The sequence below is a fragment of the Diadema antillarum genome, unplaced genomic scaffold (assembly GCF_040938485.1).
Source record: "Diadema antillarum isolate AM-2024a unplaced genomic scaffold, OU_Dant_1.0 scf00000209, whole genome shotgun sequence".
NCBI lineage: Eukaryota > Metazoa > Echinodermata > Echinoidea > Diadematoida > Diadematidae > Diadema > Diadema antillarum.
The window spans coordinates 441,835-462,317 of record NW_027271098.1 but is presented as its reverse complement, the minus strand read 5'-3'; the positions used below and the strand labels follow the sequence as shown (position 1 = coordinate 462,317).

Here is a 20,483-nt window from a genome sequence, read left to right as displayed (position 1 = left end):
GTTGTTGGTACCGCCTGAGGTGGCAAAACCTTTTTGGTGTCATTTTGTTTGTCGGGCATAGATATGCTTATCAAGCTATGATAGCATTTCCAAATGAGTAGCTTAGTCATAATAAATGATTTTTTAACCAATTTAGTCTCGTTTTTATATCCCTATACTTCTGAATCGAAACTAACCGCTGTACAAAGAAGAACACTGTCTTCCGTATGTCCCAAAGAGATTTTCCCCGTGACTTTGATTGGTATGTCCACAGGTGTTCTGTTGTAAACGCGGTGCGCTAAGTCTTTATTCAAGGCAGTGAAGGGAATATCCAAAGGGTTATGATGTCCACAGCTGTCACGCGGTGCGCTTAGTCTTAACCTAGACCCATGTACCGTTATCATATATAAAGTTCCTCGAAAAAAGGATTATCTATACTGTTTTTATACTACCCTCTCAACAAATACATCAGTTTTAAACAAAAATCACTCTGTACATTTACAATATTATTCATTATAATGTATTGTAGTGTACCAGTGCATTATTTTTGCATTATCTTTTATTGTTGGATGGAAATAAAGCGACATTGGCGTGGTGTTAGCGTTTTCACCGTAGTGTTTTCGCCGGAAAATGATAATTGAAAAATACGGTAAAATTCACGAGGAATTGCTTTTTTGTTGTTTTTAAATAAAAGGATATACACTGTATCATAAGCTTTGGATATTCCCTTCGCCGTCTTGAATAAAGACTAAGCGCTATGGACATCATAACCTTTGGATATTCCCTTAGACTTAGCGCACCGCGTTTACAACAGAACACCTGTGAACATACAGAAGACAGTGCTCTACTTTGCATAGCGGTTAGTTTCGATTCAGAAGTTGATCGTTATACTTTGTAATGTACATATGCTTATGATTGAATTTGAGATTTACTTGTGTTATGTTTTGTGGAATGAAAGAAAAAAAAATGAAAATGAAAATGAGAATGCAATAAATCAAATCAAATCAATTCAAAATTCAGAAGGTTCGCTATTCCGAAGGTTCGTTATTCCGAAGGTTCGTTGATCAGAAACACGCAAATTCCCTATACCATGAGGTTCATTAATCCGAATATTTGTGGCGTTATTCCGGAGATTCGTTAATCCGAAAATGAAATTCGGGAATAACGAACCTTCGGAATAACGAGCTATGACCTACTTAGTAGCACGTAAGGGACTATCACAATTTGCTGAAGGTCCCAAAGAACGCATTTAAGAGAAGAAAACGAATCACGTTTTACTTCCAAATCCGTAGTATAGAGTAACTTTAAGATAATGATTAATCTTCTCTTCTTTGTTTGCCAGTACAGTAGCGCTTTCTATTCATTAAAAAACAGCAGTCGCCATTCAGAGAGGGACGCCTCGGGACGCATGATGACGCACATTCTGCAGAAAGCAAAATAAAATGTGATGGCAAAGGACATCCAGTCGCTGGTAATCCAGAATGCGTCCGGCATGCAGGCATTCTCTACTTCATTCCCGGTCCACGCATTCTGCCTGCACTGAGAATGCCCTATTGTTACTCCCCTCAGGCTTGTGAATAGAGGCATTCCGTCGTATTCCGAGAATGGGGATTATAAAATCCTCTATTCAGGGCGTCCGGAATGCGTCCGAGAATGCAGACGCGTTACTGAAACCATTCATTCACGAAGAATGATAGCGGCCTCGTGCACCTCTATACGATCGTCTTTGACCTTCAAAAGAACGACACGCCGCCCTGTTGCGTTGTGAGAAAGAAAAGTCGCGCCATATTATACACGTTGTATTTCAGTTTCAGTGTGAAAAAAAAATGAGTAAAAGTGTCTCTGGAAACGGATTTCTAACATAGAGATTTTGTTTTTGTTCGATTTTTCTGTATGTTGGTTAGTTTGTTTTTTACGACATAATACTCGTCGCCTAAAGTTGCGTTTCGTACCGCAGTTCGATACATTCGTATTTTTTCTTGCCAGAATGAGACGCCAACCCTGTTGCTAGGAGGTACCTACCAGGTATACCGTCGGGTCTCGACACTAGCGGTGGCCCGGGGCCATCAAAAAACGCACGTCGGGCACCAAAATTTCATCATATGAAGATTTTGGTGGACCGATCGGGCCACCAAGAAAAGTCGGATGTTTGCCTTTATACTTTTGGAAATGAACAGCGCTAACAATCGACTCCGTAAGACGCTAAAATAAATGTCGGATATTTGTTTTTATTTTCGAGAAATGAATAACGGTAATATTCGACTTTGTATGATACTAAAATTAATGTCGGGTGTTTGCTTATACTTTTGGAAATGAATACAGTAAGAGTTGGCTTCCTAAGGTGCTAAAATTTATGTCAGATATTTGATTTTGCGTTCGGAAATGAATAACGATAACATTCGGCTCTGGTAGATGCTGAAATAAATGTCGCATGTTTGCTTTGACGTTCGGAAATGAATAATAAAAAAATTCAACTCCGTATACGATGAAAGTTAAATGCCGGATGTTTGCTTTTACGTTCGAAAGTAAATAGAATTAACAGTCAGCTCCGGAAGATGCTAAAATGAATGTCGAATGATCCCTTTGACGTTCGGAAATGAATAACAATAATATTCAACTCCGTACGACGATGAAATAAATGTCTGATATTTGCTTTTATGTTCGAATCTGTAGCAATAACATTTACCGCCGAAAGATGCTAAAATAGATGTCGGATATTTGTTTTTAATTCTGGGAAATTAATAACGGTAATATTTGACTTTGTACGAAACTAAAATAAATGTCGGATGTTTTCTTATACTTTTGGAAATGAATAACGGTAAGATTCAGCTCCGTACGGTGCTAAAAGTAATGTCGAGTATTTGATTTTGCGTTGGGAAATGAATAAGGATATCATTCGGCTGTGGAAGATGCTGAAATAAATATTGCACGTTTGCTTTGACGTTGGGGAATGAATAATAATGATATTCAACTCCGTACGATGGTAAAATAAATGCCGGATGTTTGATTTTATGTTCGAAAGTAAATAGCAGTAACAATCGGCCCCGGAAGATGCTAAAATACATGTCGAATGTTTCCTTTAACTTTCGGAAATGAATAACGATAATATTCAACTCCGTACGATGATAAAATAGATGTCTGATGTTTGCTTTTATGTTCGAAAGTAAATACATGTAGCAATAACATTCGGCCCCGGAAGATGCTAAAATAAATGTGGAATGTTTGCTTTAACGTTCGGAAATGAATAACGATAATATTCAACTCCGTACGATGATAAAATAAATGTCTGATGTTTGCTTTTATGTTGGAAAAGTAAATAGCAATAACATTCGGCTCCGGAAGGTGCTAAAATAAACGTCGAATGTTTGCTTTAACGTTCGGAAATGAATAACGATAATATTCAACTCCGTACGATGATAAAATAAATGTCTGATGTTTGCTTTTGTGTTCGAAAGTAAATAGCAATAACATTCGGCTCCGGAAGATGCTAAAATAAATATCGCACGTTTGCTTTGACGTTCGGAAATTAATAATAATGATATTCAACTTCGTAAGATGGTAAAGTGGTGCCGGATGTTTGCTTTTATGTTCGAAAGTAAATAGCAATAACATTCGGCCCCGGGTAGATGCTAAAATAAATGTCGAATGTTTCCTTTAACGTTCGGAAATGAATAACGGTAATATTCGACTTTGTATGATACTAGAATAAATGTCGGATGTTTTCTTATACTTTATTAGCTATAGGAAATGAATAACGGTAAGATTTAGCTCCGTACGGTGCTAAAATTAATGTCGAGTATTTGATTTTGCATTGGGAAATGAATAAGGATATCATTCGGCAGTGTAAAATGCTAAAATAAATATCGCACGTTTGCTTTGACGTTGGGAAATGAATAATAATGATATTCAACTCCGTCAGATGGTAAAATAAATGCCGGATGTTTGCTTTTATGTTCGAAAGTAAATAGCAATAACATTCGGCCCCGGAAGATGCTTAAATAAATGTGGAATGTTTCCTTTAACTTTCGGAAATTAATAACGATATTATTCAACTCCGTACGATGATAAAATAGATGTCTGATGTTTGCTTTTATGTTCGAAAGTAAATAGAAATAACATTCGGCTCCGGAAGATGCTAAGATAAATGTCGAATGTTTGCTTTAACGTTCGGAAATGAATAACGATAATATTCAACTCCGTACGATGATAAAATAAATGTCACATGTTTGCTTTTACGTTCGAAAGTAAATAGCAATAACATGCAGCTCCGGAACATGCTAGAATACATGTCGAATAATTTTCCTATCTGTAATTTGTCCGTTTGCTTCATGGTTGTGAGGGTAGCTCGCTAGCCACGCTGGTCTGTAATTTCATACACAGCCCTGTCTCTTTAAAAACGCTTTGTAATACATTATAGGTCCTGCAGTATAAGATCAGTAACTTGTAATCATTCGTAGTGACGTAGAATGCGTCTGTATTGTAGCAACAGCACTGATTTTCATATTATTATTTATATCACTTCCATTCTATTTGATCCAAATCCGGTTAATTTCACATGATCGGCATTTGATGACAATTTATGGAACTGTGCAAAAGTATAGGAGACAACATGCTTAGCAGATGATTCCTCCTTTTGATTCCCCTCTCCCTGTCTCATTCCCTCTCAGCTCACTTTGATCTTTCCTCTCCCCAGCCCACCCGACAAAGAAGAAGTTCGGTACAATACAAAAACAAAACTATAAAAACTAAAACTAAAACAGACAAACAAACAAAGGAACATGTGCTAGCTGAATAAATGGGATACCTATGCCCCAGCCAGGCCAAGCTTGTGGAAATTTCCATGAAAGCAGAGTGGATCAATCAATAAGTTACAGTAGTGTTGCCTGCCAGCAAAGGAATGCGCGTATGCATTCCTTCACACCCCACCCGTGTTGTAAACCACGTGTAGATATCAATTAGACAGTCTGGCCTGGGAGTGGGAGTGAGCCAGGGACATGTCTCTAGCACTAGTCTTGAGTAAAAGCCCCTTTTGAGTTCCTGTAAACGTCATATGATACTGTTTTGTCTTTCTTTTCGCCTAAAAAAAAAGCATATAGCGAACAGACCTCACCTCCCTGATATCACAAATGTTCACGTAGCCATGCAAAAGGATTGATTTATCCCTTCTAGGCGAAAACTGAATTAAATGTCCTTTGATAGAAAATTCGAAATCTAGCATGCCTGGATAAAGACTACCGTGGTACCTTCGCAATGTACCAGGCCAGCTAGAGCCACATGTTCGATCGTTGAGAGTTAGCAAAGGAAGCAAAACGGTGAGCTAGTAGCGGCATGTACGTATACAAAATGCACCTTATTGGTGAAAGCGTGGGGCTGATCGAATGCATTCTAGAAGACAAAGGCTGTGAACCCTGGCAAATTAATCCTGTTGGTAGTGTTACCGTTAGGTTTTAACAGACAATAGAGAGATTAGACAAAGTCACCCTCATTGTTGATGCATGCATTCTCAGTTTCATTCCGGAATGCCCGGCTTATTTCTAGGCCCTGTTAAGCTGAGCATTCCCAGGCGACGGCCGGAATGGGTATAGAATGTGCGCATTCTCGAGTGCATGCCACTGAGATAAAAGGTATTCCGAACGCATTCTGGAATACCAACGAGTGGATGTCTGTTGTTGGGAACCAGGGCTCGCTGGCCCTGTGAGAGATTTGACTTGCAACTGCAAATAAGTAATACAGTTTTGCCTGAAACTTTGCGTTGAATTAGAAACAAACGCAAATTGGCATTGGATTAGTCAAGGTTGCGTTCGATATTTTCCTTACAAAATCGAGCGTCCGCTTAGCAATGAACTTGCTTGCAATAAAATGCAAATTTGCGTACGGCTCGCTCTCGGGCGGGAACTTGCATTTGTTGATGCTTTACCTCTCACAACTACTGAAATTTCCCAAGCTCAGTGCTCAGATTATGTGCACTATACCACACGCTATAACACATACCGGTAATACTTTATGCGTATCGGGGATTTTCGGATCGATATCGGGAGTTGTAGCGAACGAGTAGCGCGAAACGGTAAATTCGCGATTTTTGTAAGCATCGGGCAGCAATTCTACCTTCATACTTAATGCCGAATTTGGTTCGAAACTGCACTGTTGAGGAGCTGAATCATGTCAGAATTCATTTCTGTAACCTAGAAAATCAGTAAGTGTAATTTTCAGGTCCGAAACAGTGCGTGGCCCCAAACCCTGTCCTATTGCCGATGGCTTCTCCGCTTTGTCTGCTAGTAATATGTAGCACTTTCTATTCCATTTGATTAGTGAAGGTTGCGTTCGATATTTGCCTACGGAATCACGCTTCCTTTTAGCAATGAACTTCCTTGCGTTTAAATGAAAATTTACGTACGGTGCGGGGACTTGCATTTGATGTTTTAGCTCTCACAAGTCACAGCTGTGCTTAAAATTCTCGAGCCCAGGGCGCAGATTGTGTGCCCAAGTATACTCGGACGCTGCACTACGTACACGCACGCGTATCGGGGATTCGGATCATGAGTAGCAAGCGAGTAGCGCGAATTAAACGGTAAACTCGCGATTTTTTTAAGCATCAAGCAATAGTATATTTATGGCATTTCTTCCTTAATACTAATTGCCGAATTTGGTTCGCAGTTGCATTGCTGAGGAGTTGAATCATGTCACAATTCATTTCTGTAGCCTAAAATACATTTGCACATGTATCAGGAAGTGTAATTTTCATGTCAAAACAGTGCGTGGCCCCAAATCCTGGATTGCCGATGGCTTCTCCGCTTAGCACTAGTAGTAGCACTTTAGCTTTCTATTCATTACGAAACAATAGTCTCCATTCAACGGGGGACGCCTCGAGACGCATCGGGACGCATCGGGAGGGTAGAGGGAAGGAGCTTATTTTGCGGACGCAGCGAGACGGCCACCAGGTAAGCTCCTTTTCGTACATGCAACGGTCCATTTGTGAGGGCTCGTCTTTTACAAGTATACTTGGGAGTTAGCCGACGCTTTGCGACGCTCGGCGGCGCCCGCCGACACGCAGTCTAAACTAGTGATTGTACGCCGTCGCTAACCGTCGCTGGGTGTCCTTTGACGTCGGAAATTGAAAGAAATTTGCAGAAGCGTCGCACCGCGTCGCTCGCCGTCCCTACTTTACCAGGTGCGCCTTAGTAGTTTTTTCACTTTCAGGCAAGAATATTGATTCATTACAAACTTCAGCACACTGTGTAGCTGAAACAGGTCTCTGACATGGAGAGTGAACACTTACATCTGTACAAGAATTCACAGGGAACAATTCCTTCACTGATATTTGTCTGTCACTTTCAACATCTTTTCTTTCACTGTAACATGGGTTCAGTTCATGCACATTGTGCATTCTGTCACGTTTCACTTTGGAGATATCATTCGAGCTTGTGTTGTCTCTACTTGTGGAATTACTGTCCTCATGGTCAGATGTTTCATTCTTACACAACTTTTCATTCTTTGCTACATGTTCTCCTTCAGGAATGTCAGGTTTGACCTTTCCATTATTACGCACCTGTGAGTCAGCATTTTTTTCCGGTAGCACACTTTGTCTGTTGATCTTGGTGAAACGACCTTTCTTTCTTGGTTGCCGTGCATTTCCACCTCCATAGAGCCTGTTCACATTCCAAACTTCTTTTTCAATGTCTGTGGAAGGGACAGAGGCACATGTAGTCTGATCACCATTCGGTACGCAACATTCATTACTCATATTCGGAGTGCTTTTAGCCACATCAGCCCAACTTCTCTGTGTTTTTGCATAGATCTGCTCAGTGTATTTTGCCATCACATGAGGTGACTGAACACACTTTGAATATACATTCAATACAGATTCAGTATATACCTGCAGACTATCATTTCGTTCTGTGTCCAAGTTTGCATTCACATTTTGCTTCACGAGTTTACCAGGTTCTTTTTGCTTTGTTTCTGCATTTGATTTCTTGCCCTTGCTGGTCTTGGCTCTTTTCTGTTTTTCAAGATAGTAGGCTTTCATTGCTTTGCCAATGTAGGTCACACCAGGTTGGAGAGGCACACCATTTACTGATCTCACTGAGCTCTTGTTAAAGGTCTTGGTCTTGGGATTGTCAGTCATTGTTTGGGATGTAGTCACTTTTGTCTTCCTTGATTTCACAGTTATCCAACCATCATCCACTGCAGTTTCTAATGGCTGAAATTGGCTCTTGGTCAGATTTGTCATGAAAGTCGAATCTGATTCATCTCTCTCACAATCTGCTCTTTTCTGCACACACACATTTGTCATTTCTAGAATTCCATTGTCCTTTCTTTTCACATACCGGTACCTCTTTTTCAGTCTCTTGCTTGGTTTCCTTCTCTGGTTGCAGCTCTTGCATGATGAATGTGAAACATCAGCACCAGAATCTTCATCACCAATGTCTTTGAGAAGCTCGTATCTGTTGAAATGACAGGGAATGCCAATTTTGTCAAAGATGCGATGGGCAATATTATTGCTTCCACATGCTGAACATATCCAAATCAACCTTGCATCACACAGTCTAGCCTCAGAAATAGTTCCTGTACACATCACATGAAACTGCTTGCCACAATCCTCACATGGTACTCTGCTTTCATTTTCATTGATCACATTACAACATGCATCACATTCACTGACCTCTAGATTTCTCAAGTCACAACTATGGAGGATATCTAGGATATCACCAATAACATTCTTGAATTCACTTGCTTCCATTGTCAAACTACAGGGCTTTGAAAGTAGGTACCTATTACCAAATAAATGTACTGTTCAATCAATATATTCCTTGAATCACTATACTTATATGAATCAGGTCTACCCCTGGTACTCTGTATTGCAATTGACAACAAAATTGTAGAATTGTATTGCCTTGAAAGCTAATATATACGTGAACTGTATTACACTGTACAATGTACTTGCAATGAGGCTGTGACACCAGTCCTTATAATGTTTCTACCAGCAGGTGGCGCTTCTTATCTACCGAGAAAAATTATTTGTACAAGGTGTGTTGTTTAATTAGTTACTACCAACAGGTGTCGCTTTTTGTCTGCCAAGAAAAATTATTTTGTGCAATGTGTGTATTCTTAATTGTTTTCTACCAACAGGTGGCGCTCTTTGTCTATTACCTGCTAGTAATGGCTACTGCGGCAATTTCAGGAATGCGATTATAGCACTCGCACCTTTGCTTATCTTTGTGTACACCTATCTTGCCACCAGAAGAAGACTTGTATTGTCTACCGCAATAACGTTTATCACATATAATGCTTTTGTCTTAAGATGGCGCTCTTCAATTCTCTTTTACCGTAAATTCCCCACTCAAGACACCGTTTCTGAAGTGATGCAAGACTATATTTCTATTTTTAAATTTTCAGCAAACTTCTCGCCTCCTGTAAGAGAATTCTCTTTCAATTATGATTCTCTTCAATTCTGATTGCTTTATAGTTTTCACCTCCTTTACAGAATGCACTCTTTATTCAACACTCCTTAAAACTCTTTTGTTAGATTTTGACTCTTTTTCTCCTCAATTCTGACTCTTCCTCTCTTATTACTCTTTCTCTCTTTGATTCTAACTCTTTCTGTCTTTGATTCCGACTCTTTCTGCCTCTGATTCTGAGACTCTCTCTCTCTGATTCTCTTTGAAATTATTTCAAGTTCTTTCAAGATGAGTAGGATCAAAGATTCAGGTTTGCTGAAGATTCAAATTCAGTTAGAGCAGATAGAGTTTTATCTTTGTAATCACAGTCTTCTATTTGTGCAACTTTAAATATCCCAGGTTGGTTCCCTTTTTTTTACAAATTTGCCTATTTCTAAAGTATGTAATAGCAATTTTATAAGATTGTATTTACTCTAATCAAGCCCGTTTTTTCTCTATCACAATTTATATCCCAAGACAAATTCACAAATGACAATGTTTTTTAGTACTCATACTTTCAGATCTCTGTTTCTCCCTAATATCACTCTTTCCTCTTTTTAGTGTAATATCACTCTTTGTATTTAATCTCCAATATTACTCTTAACACTTATTCTGCAATTCCACCCCTTCTACTTATTCAGTTAAATCACTGGTTGCACTTTTTGTGTACTATCACTCTTTGCATTTATTTATTATGACTCTCTGCGCTTCTGTTCCAGTTTATATACAGGGGTTTCACTCGTTTCTTGTTTTCTTGATTGTATGTATACTTTCCAATTTTCTTGTTATATACAGGGGTTTCACCTGTTCTCCGGTTTTCTTGTTATACACAGGGGTTTCACCTGTTCTCCAGTTTTCTTGTTTTTTCAGGGGTTTCACCTGTTCTCTCGTTTATATACTTTCCAATTTTCTTGTTATATACAGGGGTTTCACCTGTTCTCCGGTTTTCTTGTTATATACAGGGGTTTCACCTGTTCTCCGGTTTTCTTGTTATATATACTTTCCAATTTTCTTGTTATATATACTTTCCAATTTTCTTGTTATATACAGGGGTTTCACCTGTTCTCCGGTTTTCTTGTTATATACAGGGGTTTCACCTGTTCTCCGGTTTTCTTGTTATATACACAGGGGTTTCACCTGTTCTCCGGTTTTCTTGTTATATACACAGGGGTTTCACCTGTTCTCCGGTTTTCTTGTTATATACACAGGGGTTTCACCTGTTCTCCGGTTTTCTTGTTATATACACAGGGGTTTCACCTGTTCTCCGGTTTTCTTGTTATATACACAGGGGTTTCACCTGTTCTCCGGTTTTCTTGTTATATACACAGGGGTTTCACCTGTTCTCCGGTTTTCTTGTTTTTTCAGGGGTTTCACCTGTTCACCTGTTTTCTCGTTTGTCAGGGGTTTCACCTGTTCACCTGTTTTCTCGTTTGTCAGGGGTTTCACCTGTTCACCTGTTTTCTCGTTTGTCAGGGGTTTCACCTGTTCACCTGTTTTCTCGTTTGTCAGGGGTTTCACCTGTTCACCTGTTTTCTCGTTTGTCAGGGGTTTCACCTGTTCACCTGTTTTCTCGTTTGTCAGGGGTTTCACCTGTTCACCGGTTTTGTTTTACAGGGGTTTCACCTGTATCCTGTTTTGTTTTACAGGGGTTTCACCTGTATCCTGTTTTCTTATCCAGGGGTTTCACAGACCTGTAAAGAAAGAAAACAAAAAGAACATAAGCTTTGTTGAAATTATATTGTGGTTTCTGATCCTGCCTCCCAAAGTCAGGGGAAAATTATGCTGCCCTACGATCTAAAACTCTGAAATTTTCAAGTTTGACTGCACTATTACTAAGAGGTCACTATGGGTAACGAAATTATGGTGGCAAAATCAAACTGATGATATCTGCTCTTCATTTCTTTTTTTTTTTTTATAATATAACCGGGAGGGGTAGCCATTATATTAGAGCGGAAAAACTAATATCATTTTCTTCATTCACTCAAAGTTAGCTTTCGAAGTTACTTCCTTTTGTGACCTGAGGGAAGCATAATTTTCCGAGACTTTCTTACGCAATAACACTTGCTGTCTTCCAATATAATGTTTTGTCTTCTAGATCTCCTTTGACAATATATTCCTCATCAATATACATGTAGTATTACCAAAAGATGCATAAAGTTTTGACATATATCTGATGCAAAAATAAAAAAATAGATAAATTTGACTTCTGACTGGCAGGACACTAAATGTGGACTTCATCACTCTCATCAATTGTGAACAAAATTGACATAGCAATAAACAAATAATTGGGAACACATGACCTCAACATGACTATTTTTCCTCATCCTCATCAGCACACTTGATATAATGACCATGATCATGTATACCAATGTACCAAGGGTGACACGACATTTGCTCCAGTCTACATATCTCGAAACATTAAAGGGTAAGGTCAAGGACATGATTTCATTTTTTGTTCAGAACAATGCAAAGTTTAGGATTAGGGTTAGCATTACAGTTAGCGTTAGGTTTAGGGTTATCATGGCAAAAGTAGACCGGAGCTACTGTTGCGAGAGCAAATGTCATGGAACCGTACCACATTAGAACATGATTCATGCAGAAATAAATAATTGAGAGGTACTGAAACAGTTTGTCTTCCAGACCCTAGCGCCCTCTCTCAACGGTATTTTAAAAATATTTTAAAGACATCAATGCACTTATTTACAAATTTACCAACTGAATATCATAAGTTACATGAAGACTATATTCTGTAATTTTCAACGCATTCCATGCAAGCGAACTGATTTTATGGCAAAGAGAAGCTTTCATTATTTTTGTTGGAAATGCCAGCAAAAATTATTTGTTATATAAAATTGCAAAATCTAACCCCGTAAACACATTTTTGTTTTTCATCCCCCTCACAGTTGTTTAAGATATAAACATTCAAATAATATATGAATAGACTGGAATGGTGACATGCTACCTTGATGGAATTTATGAATACTAAGGACAGGCCTTAAACAAAGTGCCAATTTCATGACAAAGTCAAAGTACTTTTTTATGCAAAATGATAAAGTAAAAATAAGGTCCTTTTGTCACAATCTTAACAATTCAATCAAAGTTTTTGGTACCAATGGCAAAGGTATTGGTATCAACGACAAAGGTAATTGGTATCAATTTAATGGCAGAGGTTACTGGTATCAATTCAATGGCAAAGGTAATTCGTATCAATGGCAAAGGTAATTGGTCTCAATGGAAAAGGTATTGGTATAATGGCAAAGGCAAGTATATTCCATCTTACAATGCATCTATTGTGAGTGCTACAGTAGTCTTCACGGATCTGAACAATCCAAAGTGACACACAGCAAACTAGGAAGCAGTGTGCTGATACATTTGGATTGTACTACTCATATCAGCAGGAATGTGAACAAACTCTTGGCATATTTCTGAATTGTGCTTACACACACCTTTTTACTAATTAATATGACATAATTTTTAATTAGCCAAATGGTTTTAGAGCTACACAAGTCTCCCACTTCACCCTTTGTCCCACTTGACCCCAGTCTTCCCTATTCCTTTACAGCAATACTAACCCTATAAACAAGGGATTTTGTAATCTCAAGTCAGTACACATTGCCAGTAATTTGAATCAACCATACAACAGTAGTGTAGTTTGGCAGTAGGCTATAAAAAATTGATGAAAACAAGCACAACTGGTGTAGGGCCTACACACAACACAGTGTACACCACTTAAGTGATGTCAATGTGTGCTATATTCCATTTGTCATCACCCACTGCAAAACTTGCACTTGTGTCCTTAGAGTACATTAAAACCCTCGTAAACAACTTGAAGAAGGAAACATTTCCTTTATAAACAAGACAATTGCCAAAATGTCTCTTGTCCGTTTGCACAGAATAGAAAAAATTCTAACTCTCAAAGTTTGGTAACCCATGTCTGTGACCTTTAACCTTGTAATGACCTTCAACTCTCCAAGAGATATCTACCAAATAAGATTCGTTCCAAACAGACATGTCCGTCAAGAGCTGTGAGAAATTACCAAAATGCACCCTAAAAAACATGACTTTGGCCCCTAAAAGATCATTGACCCCTGCCTGTGACCTTCAACCTTGTGGTGACCTTCATCTCCCAAGGAAACATTTACCACCTAAGTTTGGTTGCAAACAGACATGTCCATCAAAAGTCATGAGCCATTATCGAAACACGCCATCAAACACTTGTCTTCAGCCCTTAAAGTTCATTGACCCCTGCCTGTGACCTTTGACCTTAAGGTGACCTTGCTGTTTAGTAAAATGTGTAACTTTCCATAACCACTCTACCCTCCAAATTTCATTAAAATTGAACCCCTCAGTACAGATATTCCAGTTTTTGTAGCGTTACAGACAGACGACAGACAAGCCGACAATGGACGGTCGGACGCTGCACACAATCCCTTAGTCCCGCCCCTCACCTCCAATGGGCTCAACAAAAACCTACAATAGGCAATCACGTACAACTCAAATGAAGTCGTTCAGTGCCCTGTTCCATCTCTCATGAACCCAAGGTAAAACTGCACTATTAGTCTATTGAAGATACTGGTATCCTCACAATAGACTACACAAGCCTGATTCTTGTCCAAAAAAAAAAAACTGCAATAACTTATTCTCCTAAAGTGAATAATTGTACATCCTGCATAACCTTTAGTCACTACCAACAATACGCAAGTATTTACTTTAGTGGGATATACTATAGTGCAATGCCAGTTATCATAAACACCAATGGCAGACATATTCCTTCACAGGAATACTACATATTGCGCAGTGTTACGTCACATATTGCCTGTATTTTAAAGCTACCATGTAGACCTTACTGCAGTTTGGCACTAGGATGATGACTGATGAAATAACATCCAACTGCTGCACACAGATCACAATCTGCACCCCTGTGTGGTTTATTCAGTCTTTTAACACCCCAGTGCAAAACTGCACATGTGTCCTTGGTACATTAGCCTGCTAAAGATGAGTCCCAAGTATACTCAGTCTGGCGTCTAAGGAAAAAGCATTTTATATCAATATCAGTTCATTTTCATAAAAGAAATACTGCTATCTCCACAGTAGACTGCTCAATTCCAACTCCTGCCAAAAAATAACATTTGTACCTAAAGTGTTAAGGGTAATCGGCAATGCACAATAATTTAGCCCGCTAAAGTGAATTACCCAAACACTATACCACTTTGCTCTGTCCACAAAAAAAAAAAAACCCGAATCCTCCACAGATCCAAATGATGATGAGGAATTCTGAAACAAAAAACAAAAATGCTATTATTCAATAAAATATATATCTTTTCTAATATAACATGCAAACATAAGTAACGTTTGAATATCATAACAATCATGAATAATTAACATTCCAGTATTCTTGGTTTTGACATAGACTGTCTCTAATGTATCGCATGTTGAATGGCCCAAACTTCTACACTGTTTGCTACTGAAACACATGAAGTAATAGTATTGCAACTCATGCCTTTCTGACTTGACAATATACCACCTAAATTTGGATCCAAACAGACATGCCCGTCAGAAGTTATGAGAAATTATCAAAATGCACCCTAAACAACTTTTTGGCTCCTAAGAGTTCATTGACCCCTGCCTGTGACCTCCGACCTTGTGGTTACCTTCATCTCCCAAGGAAACATTTACTACCTAAGATTGGTTGCAAACAGACATATCCATCAAAAGTTATGAGCCATCATCGAAACACGCCATAAAAAAACTTGACTTCCGCCCTTAAAGTTCACTGACCCCTGCCTGTGACCTTTGATCTTAAGGTGACCATGCTGTTTGGTAAAATGTGTAACTTTGCATAACCACAGTACCCTCCAAATTTGATTAAAATTGAAGCCCTCAGTACAGATATTCCAGTTTTTGTAGCGTTACAGACAGACGACAGACGAGCGGATAAAGGAGGGACAGACACTGCACACAATCCCTTAGTCCCGCCCCTCACCTCCAATGGGCTCGACAAAAACCTACAATAGGCAATCACGTACAACTCAAATGAAGTCATTCAGTGCTCTGTTCCATCTCTCATGAACCCAAGGTAAAACTGCACTATTAGTCTATTGAAGATACTGGTATCCTCACAATAGACTACACAAGCCTGATTCTTGTCCAAAAAAAAAAAACTGCAATAACTTATTCTCCTAAAGTGAATAATTGTACATCCTGCATAACCTTTAGTCACTACCAACAATACGCAAGTATTTACTTTAGTGGGATATACTATAGTGCAATGCCAGTTATCATAAACACCAATGGCAGACATATTCCTTCACAGGAATACTACATATTGCGCAGTGTTACGTCACATATTGCCTGTATTTTAAAGCTACCATGTAGACCTTACTGCAGTTTGGCACTAGGATGATGACTGATGAAATAACATCCAACTGCTGCACACAGATCGAAATCTGTACCCCTAATATGATGTCACTGTGTGCTTTATTCAGTCTTTTAACACATGTACCCCAGTCCAAAACTGCACTTGTGTCCTTCATACATTAGCCTCTTGAAGATGAGTCCCAAGTATACACAATCTGGGGTCTAAGGAAAAAGCATTTCACATCAAAATCAGATCATCATCTAAAAAAAAAAATACTGCTATCTCCACAGCAGACTACCAAATCCCAACTCTTTCCAAAAAACAACATTTGTACCTGAAGTGTTAAAGATAATTGGCATTGCACAGTAATTTAGCCCGCTAAAGTGAATTACCCAAACACTATACCAGGAAAATGACCACTTTGCTCCGTCCACAAAAAGAAAAACCAAATCCTCCACAGATCCAAATGATGATTAGGAATTCTGAAACAAAAAACAAAAATGTTATTATGCAATAAAATATATATCTTTTCTAATATAACATGCAAACATAAGTAATCTTTGAATATCATAACAATCATAAATAATTAACATTCCAGCATATTTGGTTTTGACAGACTGTCTCTAATGTATCGCATGATGAATGGCCCAAACTTCTACAATGTTTGCTACTGAAACACATGAAGTAACAGTATTGCAACTCATGCCTTTCTGACTTGACAATATTCGCATGAAACAATGAAAAATTACCTGAAAATTTGTGCAGTTTTGATAGGATACCTAACAAAAATACTAGTCCAAAACTCTTTAAATAATGTCAAACATTTTGAAGGATATTAGGACAGAAACAGAAAAGAATAAAACCTTGTTTCATAATTATTAATAATATTTAAATACTGTAAAACATGATATATTGGCGGCACGAATTTTTCGCGAATTGGAACCGACAGCCTTTTTCGTGGCATGAAATTTTCGCGAAGTGCCACTGGCGTTCAATGCATGTAGTGTAAACAAGGACTTTCGCGTGCATTTTAATTTCGCGATTCTTGGCGCTCGCGAAATTAAAGTGCACGCAAAAATTTGTTTTACAGTAAGAAAATTCGGGCAAATGATATCTATTTTCGGGCAAGTGTTTTGCAAGTATCAAAATTACCTAGCCTAATCAGGCAATTGCCCCCCCCCCCCCCCCCCCCCCCCAAAAAAAAAAAAAAAAAAAACCAAGAAATTGTGTACCACCCTGAAACTGCCCTAATTATCCATTAAAGGGGAAGTTCAAGACTGGAACGGAGTTTGCAAATTTCCTAAAGAATCTTAGGTACGGTAATTATCCCAATTCCAATAAAGATACATTTCTGACAATTAAGAACTCGTACCTAAGTACAATGTAGTCTCTTCCCCTGTATGCCCCCTAAAAAAAAGGAAAAATGAAAGGGAGAAATGTTGTTTTTCGTATTTTATTACCACTTTTAAATCATTCTGATTATCTGCGCCACGTCATCCTCTAACCCTAAGGAGTCCATGAAAGAGTCTATGACTGAGCTCATCATATTAGGTTGATCACGTCACGCTCACTCTGTTCTAGGTTTCTGCTTACGTGCCTACCTCTGTCAAGCAGAGCTACCAAGTCTCACGCATGCTGCGCGAGACTCTAGAATTTAGGGGCCATCTCACAATCTCATGCATGACACCCATTTTTCTCACGCATAGGGCGAAGTCTGCAACTTGGACCTATAATAATGAGCATAGCTCAAAAGATTTAAGTGATAGTTGCAATTGAGGGTATATTTCCCTTTTGTCTGTCAAAATAAGAAAAAAAATAATCACTGAAGTGTGCACCTGACCGCACCATTAAGAGCAAAAAATTGAAAAAGCTCCCTACCGTGGGAGGCCACAGGAAGGAAAAACCCTCCCACACCCTCACTCGCGCGCACATTCGCACGCCGAGATACCAAGTTATGAAAATCTCACTCATAAAAATTGTTTGAACTTGGCATCCCTTGTCAAGTGGCAGTGTACAAGATAAATTTCCCTCCACCATAATGGAGTGTGTGCAGTGCATCTATGTACAGAGCATCTATTCACAGGGATGCCAAGTTCAATTTTTAGCTCTTAGACCGTTCTAGTCTTAATGGCACGATCAGGTGCATAATAAAGCGACCATCTTTTCTTTTACTTATTTTGAAAGACAAAAGGAAAATATAGGCCTAGACCTTATGTCTACCTTCAATTGTAACTATCACTTTAATCCTTTGAACCATGCTCCTTATTATGGGCCCTAATTCCAGACTTTGCCCCATACGTGAGAAAAATGGGTGCCATGCGTGAGATCGTGAGACGACCCCTAAATGCTTGAGTCTCACTCACAATGCGTGAGACTTGGTAGCTCTGTATTCATATCATGCACAGAAATCACTGCTATTACACCACATAAATACGCCCTCTATCGATCTGTTAGCTAAGAAATGGCGTCCGTATTTCGCCCATGGACCTACTGACGTACGTTCTACTATTGACCGAAAGATCGGTCTGTATCTGTCCGTCGGGGAATGTTCCGCGGAGACTGCGTCTGGCTTCACGGATCCCCTCCGTATACAGACCGAAGTCAATGATTGCGGCTCCTGTGTGGAGCAGTCGCGCACAGATCAAACGTTACGATAAACCAAATTTCAGACAGCTTTTTTACATTCAAACAAGTATGACATGACATGACACATTATGCAGCAATATTTGGGATAAATTTCTCACATTGTGCAATCGAAATACTCACATAACCTCGGTTATAATGCAGAAATTTTATCGATATCGCAACATCGCCGTTCGCGAGCAGTAAGTCGCCATTTTGAATCTGTAACAATTGCTAAGCCAATCACATGCGAGGTACGTGTTTTAGTAAAACAAACACGTAGAAACTACCTCGCATGTGATTGGCTAATAGATTCATAGTGTATGTTTCTGCAGTTTGAATGTGACGACGCGACAGGCTGTGTTTTACGTTGAAAATTCTCCTAAAATGTTGGATTATTCATTAATCTGGTGAGTGTAACCTATTCATAAAAAAATAAATTCACCATACAAGCTTAAATTTGCCGACCTAGGGCCGTGAATTAGACGCAATCGAGAAGGGTGAGGTACCTCACCCAATTTTCCATAGAGACAGTGGTTAAGAACATCCACACAGCAATGGGTACTGCAACCTTCCGTCTGTCTACGGGGGACAGCGTTAATGGCAAAATATAAAAGAGTCCTCCGGACAGACGGATCTTTCTGTCTAGTTCTACTACTACCCCTAAATCACTATCTCTTTGGAATTGAATGGAACTTAGGCTTCTTACAAATCTCACCTTGCCCATAGATTCAGGTAACATGGTCTAACATTAAATTCTACGTAACTACGTTAGAAACCTTGCTTGCGACCAACAGCCTCATACGCACTACAACGTACATTCAGGGAGGTATCTCCCTTGATTTTACTTTAATAGCTGCGGGGGCCTGCATGTGGTGCATACGGTGGGGCCAGATACCAAGAATCGAGTAAGGGGGACAGTCTGTGTTTAGACATGCCTGTGCACCTACCTGGTATGGTACTCGAGCTGAAAACTCAGTGTCAAACAAAGGTCGTGTCTTAGGCTAGGAAGAAATTAGACGTAGAGTAGTCGTAGAAAGTTTACAGTTACCATCACACCATAGCTTTACGTACGTCGTGATTGCATACAAAGTACTGTAGCACATCGTACCACTGTAAACACGCGTACTGTATACACGTACACGGTATAGGGATCGGAGAACATGTGTGTACGTGTATAGAGCGCACGCAGTTTGGTAGGTACATAGGCGGAAGCACAGAACATCAGTCTTACAAGGAGTTCTGTGGGCTGAAGACGTTGTCACGCACAAACGCTCAAACTATGGCAAGCCGAGTGTACAGTCAAACTCGGATACCTCGAATTCGTCGGGACTGAAGAAAATAGTTCGACGTACGCGAATTTCGAGGTACGCGTACGTCGAATTTTCTTCGACTTATCCGATGTTTATCGATGTTCGACGTTTATCGATGTTCAACATGGTGTCTGTTATAGTGCCTACTGATTGTTTGCATGCTTGTCAATTTGAATTGAATCAACTTTTATATGAATGAATTGAGTGAAAATCGGAAATGAAATCAAAATTTCAGAAATAAAGATTTTGGTGGCCCGATCGCGCCACCAAAAAAAAAAAAAAAAAGTCGGATGTTTGCCTTTACTTTTGAAAATGAACAGCGGTAACAATCGGCTACGTAAGATGCTAAAATAAGTGTCAGAGTTTTGCGTTTAATTGTGGAAATGAATGACGGTAATATTCGACTCGGTAAGATACTAAAATAAATGTCGGATGTTTGCTCATACTTTTGGAAATGAATAACGATAAGACTCAGCTCCGTATGATGCTAAAACTAATGTTAGATATTTGATTTTGCGTTCGGAAATGAATAAGGATAACATTCGGCTCCGGAAGACGCTGAAATAAATGTCGAATTTTTGCTATGACGTTCGGAAATGAAAAACAATAACATTCAACTCCGTACGATGGTTAAATAAATATCGGATGTTTCCTTATACTTTCGAAAGTAAATAGCAATAGCATTTGGCTCCGGAAGATGCTAAAATAGATGTCAGATGATCGTTTTTATGTTCGGAAGAAAATAGCAGTAATATTCTGCTCCATCATGTCCATATG

The 20,483-nt window shown here is 39.1% G+C and overlaps 1 long non-coding RNA gene across 6 annotated transcripts in view; it reads right to left on the bottom strand.

Annotated features, from left to right (window-relative positions):
* The window catches only part of LOC139724249 (uncharacterized), a 41,992-nt gene extending 22,332 nt beyond the window's left edge, over positions 1-19,660 (bottom strand). For 2 of the 6 annotated variants that reach the window (XR_011710460.1, XR_011710458.1), the window contains exons 1-4: positions 19,344-19,660; positions 16,164-16,253; positions 8,310-14,687; positions 7,526-7,656 (exon numbers count right to left, since the gene is read on the bottom strand). This is a non-coding gene — a long non-coding RNA (uncharacterized lncRNA). Of the gene's footprint in view, positions 1-7,525; positions 7,657-8,303; positions 14,688-16,163; positions 16,254-19,343 lie in introns of all 6 variants that reach the window. The other 4 variants (XR_011710461.1, XR_011710463.1, XR_011710462.1 and 1 more) reach the window with 4 other exon arrangements.
* Between the last annotated feature and the right edge of the window lie 823 nt (positions 19,661-20,483).